This window comes from Schistocerca piceifrons, chromosome 6, assembly GCF_021461385.2.
Source record: "Schistocerca piceifrons isolate TAMUIC-IGC-003096 chromosome 6, iqSchPice1.1, whole genome shotgun sequence".
Lineage (NCBI taxonomy): Eukaryota > Metazoa > Arthropoda > Insecta > Orthoptera > Acrididae > Schistocerca > Schistocerca piceifrons.
In genome coordinates this window covers 538,488,677-538,493,768 of record NC_060143.1, presented here as the reverse complement: position 1 = coordinate 538,493,768, position 5,092 = coordinate 538,488,677, and the positions used below count along the sequence as shown (strand labels likewise).

Genomic DNA, 5,092 nt, shown 5'->3' with positions numbered 1-5,092 from the left:
ACTGGTCTCGATCTGCACTGAAGAGACAAAGAAAGTGGAACAGCTGCATAATATAGTGTGGGGCCCCCGCGTGCACGCACAAGTACCGCACACAACGTGGCATGTACTCTACTAATGTATGGAGTAGTGCTGGAGGGAACTGACACCATGAATCGTACGAGGGGGCGGGGATCTCTTCTCAACAGCATGTTGCAAGGCATCCCAGATATGCTCAATAATGTCTGGGGATTTTGGTGGCCAGCGGAAGTGTTTAAAGTCAGAAGAGTGTTCCTCGAGTCACTCTGCAGCAATTCTGGACGGGGGAGGTGGGGGCGGGGGGGGGGGTTTCGCATTGTTCTGCAGGAGTATTGCCTAAGTCCGTCGGCCTACACAATGGACGTGAATGGATGCAGGTGATCAGACAGGATGCTTACGTACATGTCACATGTCAGAGTCGCAGCTAAACGTTTCAGAGGTCCCATATAACTCCAGCTGCACGCGCCACACACCATTACAGAGCCTCCGCCAGCTTGAACAGTCCCCTGCTACCATGCAGGGTCCATGAATTCATGAGGTTGCACGTCCATCCGCTCGATACAATTTGAAACGAGACTCATCCGACCAGGCAACATGTTTCCAGTCATCACCAGTCCATTGTCAGTGTTGATGGACCAGGCGAGGCGTAAAGCTTTTGTGTCGTGCAGAAACGCCTTAACAAATCTGTATTTGCAATTCGAGTGTTAGCTGACATAGGCGACATAAAAATGAAAAATCTTGCATACTTTGCCTACTTTCAAGGGCGCTGATGACCTCGATGTTGAGCGCCCATAAACCCCAACACACACACACACACACACGCCTACTTTCAATCCATAATGTCATATGGTATAATATTTTGGGGTAACTCTTGAAGTCAAACAAAAGTTTTCAGATTCCAAAAGCGTGTATTTGTGGACGTCCTGTAGAAACCTCTTCAAAGAACTGGGTATACTAACTACTGCCGCTCAGTATATTAACTCCTTAATGAAATTTGTCCTAAATAATATATCTCTTTTTCTAACAAACAGTTCAGTTCATACATACAATACCAGGAACAAAAATGATCTGCACAAGGACTTAAAAGCACTTACTTTAGTTCAAAAAGGGGTCCACTACGCAGGAACACTCATCTTCAATAATTTGCCAGCAAACATAAAAAATTTAGTTACAAATAAAGATCAGTTTAAAAGGAGCCTCAAAGACTTACTAGTGGCCAACTCCTACTCCATTGACGAATTTTTTAATAGAAATAAATGATGTATTGTTTATATTCATACTATTAGTATTGTTATTTCAGCTTAAAAAATAAAGTGACATGCTCCACATCCACGAGGATCTCCTCAGCACGGATCTATGGAACGAAAAACTAATCTAATCTAATCTAATCAAGGGTACACGAGTGGGCCTTCGGCTCCGAAACCCCATATCGATGATGTTTCTTTGAATGTTTCACACGGTGACACTTGTTGATTGCCCATCATTGAAATCGGCAGCAATTTGCAGAAGGGTTTTTCTTTCTCACGTTGAACGATTCTCTTCAGTCGTCGTTGGTCTCGTTCTTGCAGGATCTTTCTTCGGCCGCGCCGATGTCGGAGATTTGATCTATACCGGATTCTTGATATTCACGGTACACCCGCGAAATGGTCGTACGGGAAAATCTCCACTTCATCGCTACCTCGGAGATGCTGTGTACCATCGCTCGTACGCCGACCATAACACGACCCTCAAACTCACTTAAATCCTCATAACCTGCCATTGCAGCAGAAGTAACCGATCTAACAACTGCGCCATACACTTGTTGTCTTATTCCGATCGCAGCGCCATATTCTACCTGTTTACATATCTCTCTATTTGAATACGCATACCTATACCAGTTTCTTTGGTGCTTCAGTGTATATGGACCATCTGCTGGCACTTGATAATTATAAACAAGACATCACGAAGTCAAAATCAAACTGTAGAAAAATTATAAGAAAATATTATATTTCGTTATGCCAATAGGTATTTCACTAGCACTCCGTCGTCAGGCCACAAGTGGCCCATCGGGACCATCCGACCGCCGTGTCATCCTCACTGAGGATGCGGATAGGAGGGGCGTGTGGTCAGGACACCGCACTCCCGATCGTTACGATGGTTTTCTTTGACCGGAGCCGCTAGTGTTCGGTCGAGTAGCTCCTCAGTTGGCATCACGAGGCTGAGTGCACCCCGAAAAATGGCAACAGCGGTTGGCGGCCCGGATGGTCACCCATCCAAGTGCCGGCCACGCCCGACAGCGCTTAACTTCGGTAATCTGACGGGAACCGGTGTATCCACTGCGGCAAGGCCGTTGCCTCAATAGGTATTTACTGGACAAAAAAAGTTTCTTGTAGCGTCTTGCGTTCTAACGTATTAAATATAGTTACCTTAATATAAAAATGTATGTGAAATCTTGTGGGACTTAACTGCCAAGGCCTACACACTACTTAACCTAAATCATCCTAAGGACAAACACACACACCCATGCCCGCGGAAGGACTCGAGCCTCCGCCTTAATATAGAGATAAATAGGCAACCGTCAGTATAGCAGAACTTCAGCTTGTGGTTCAGCAGGAAAAATAAGTTTGTACTCCATGGCTAAAATTCTTGATTTTGTTGCACAGTCATACAGTACACTGTACGTTTCTTCATCATTCTAAAGTCAATCCGCAACCAATGTCGCCAGCTTTTCAAAACGAAATAAGCTAAATGTGTTACAATAAAAAGCGAGAAAAAGCTGAAATTAAACTAGGTGTATTACTGTGCACATTTATTTTTCCAGTAATTTTATTTCTACAACTTGCATATAAAATATCAGACCATTAAAAAAAAATAAAGAAACAGGATATTTTGAAGTAAAGGTCTGTTCAAATAAACATCTTCATGTGAGTATCCTTTGCACAACATTCTTTCTGTTACAACAAAAATATAAATAATGTATATTCACAGGATAAGATCTACACAATATCTGCCGGCCGCGGTGGTCTAGCGGTTCTAGGCGCTCAGTCCGGAACCGCGCGACTGCTACGGTCGCAGGTTCGAATCCTGCCTCGGGCATGGATGTGTGTGACGTCCTTAGGTTAGTTAGGTTTAAGTAGTTCTAAGTTCTAGGGAACTGATGACCACAGATGTTAAGTCCCATAGTGCTCAGAGCCATTTGAACCATTTGAGCACAATATCTGCACTCTGATGTTAGATTACTTCTTACAATGTAATATTACGTTATTAGCGAACTACTACACTTCAGTTCAGTCGCTGGAATATTGTCCATTGCAACTGTGAAATGCATGATTTCTGATTGAAATGAAATGATCGTGTGGCAGTGATGGCCGGGAGACCCCATCCGGGGAAGTTCGGCCGCCGGGTTGCAAGTCTTGATTCAGTAGACGCCGCATTGGGCGACTTGTGTGTCGGTGATGATGAAATGATGATGAGGACAACAGAACAGCCCAACCACGAGCGGAGAAAGTCTCCAGCACAGTTGGGAATCGAACCAGGGCCCACTGCATGGTAGGCAAACACATTACCTCTCAGCTAAGCAGACAGACGATTTCTGATTCATCCTGCGTAAATGAAAATTTGCTTTGCTTACAACAGCTCTCTTCATTATAGCGATGTTGTGATTCTTTGCTGATATCAGCTATGCTGCACTGCATTTCCAGTAATGCTCTCAACTGTTTGTGTTTCGTGGTTACGGTTTTGGTGTTGTGTATGTGATTGCTGATGAGTGCTTTTTAACTCAATCTAATAATAAATTTTCATAAAATATTTAAGTATTTCTTCAAATCTTAGTACAGTACAAAAAATTTTCCATTAATCCGCATGTATTTTGATGCTTTTCTGTGGTTAAAAAAGAAAAAAAGGCCGAATGACTGAGAAAAAAATCCATGCTTCCGGACCCCAGCTATATCTGCAATTCCTCATCTAAATGCCATTAAAGGTAAGCTAGAATTAGTTCTAAAAATTGTGGTTTGGCAACACTATCCGCAGCGAATGTATTGGAAGACAAAATCTTCCAGTGAGTACAGTACGCGCATTGTTGTGAACGCGGCAGCGGCATTGTTGTGTTTGTGGTGCCCGAAATTCAGTGCGGCCTGCATCAATGTATGTCGTGACCTAACGTATACACTGATTGGTCGGTATACGTTTCGTCTTCCCTGCCTTTGATTTTGTTCGTGTGTTTTAACTTACTGTGTGTGCATATGTCTTCTAAGAGGAAACGCGTTGTCTTGTTGGTAGACAAAATATAAGTTTTTGAACAACTAGCAAAGGCGTGAATGGTAAGCAGTTAGCTGAGATGTTTAGCGTGGGAACATCAACCAATTCAGACATAAGTTTGAAAAGGCGTCAATTTTAAACTTTGTGTCTGTCCTTGAGAATGAAGATGGGAGTCTCTTGACACTACCCCAACATGGATGGAGCGGCAGGCTTAGTGTGACTGTATAGGCCTACAGCTGCTCTCCGTCAAGTGGATGCGAGACCTGACTCTACGAAAATGATTGAAGACAGTTCAAAACAACTGACTCTGACCAATATGTCCGATCGTTAGTTCGTTGATTCGGGGGAGGGAACCAAACAGCGAGGTCATGGATCCCTTCGGATTGGGGATCAGTGGGGAAGGAAATCGGCCGTGCCCTTTCAAAGGAACCATCCCGTAATTTGCCTGAAGTGATTTGGGGAAATTACGGAAAACCTAAATGAGGATGGTCGAACGCGAGTCTGAACCGTCGTCCTCCCGAATGCGAGTCCAGTGTGCTAACCACTGCGCCACGTCGCTCTGTACCAACGCGTTCGAGAATTAACATTGTATGTGAGTACAGTACTATACAAAATCTGAACAATACTGTTTTATAGTCAATAAAGTAATAGTTCAGTAGTATGTATACACAAATTTAACTCTTTTTTTTTTAAAGAAATGGCCTATGGTCATTATTTATCCAGTCATCCAGATTGGGTCCGGTCTCTCGTCATCCTGATGACTGGAGTTCTGCTGTATTTGTATAATCTATATTATTAACTAGGGGAAGGCGTCAGACACAGGCAACCGATCTGGCTCATA

At 43.5% G+C, this 5,092-nt stretch overlaps 1 pseudogene; it reads right to left on the bottom strand.

Moving 5' to 3' along the window:
* Nucleotides 1-2,231: 2,231 nt before the first annotated feature.
* LOC124803999 lies at nucleotides 2,232-2,349 on the bottom strand (annotated as a pseudogene).
* Nucleotides 2,350-5,092: the final 2,743 nt, after the last annotated feature.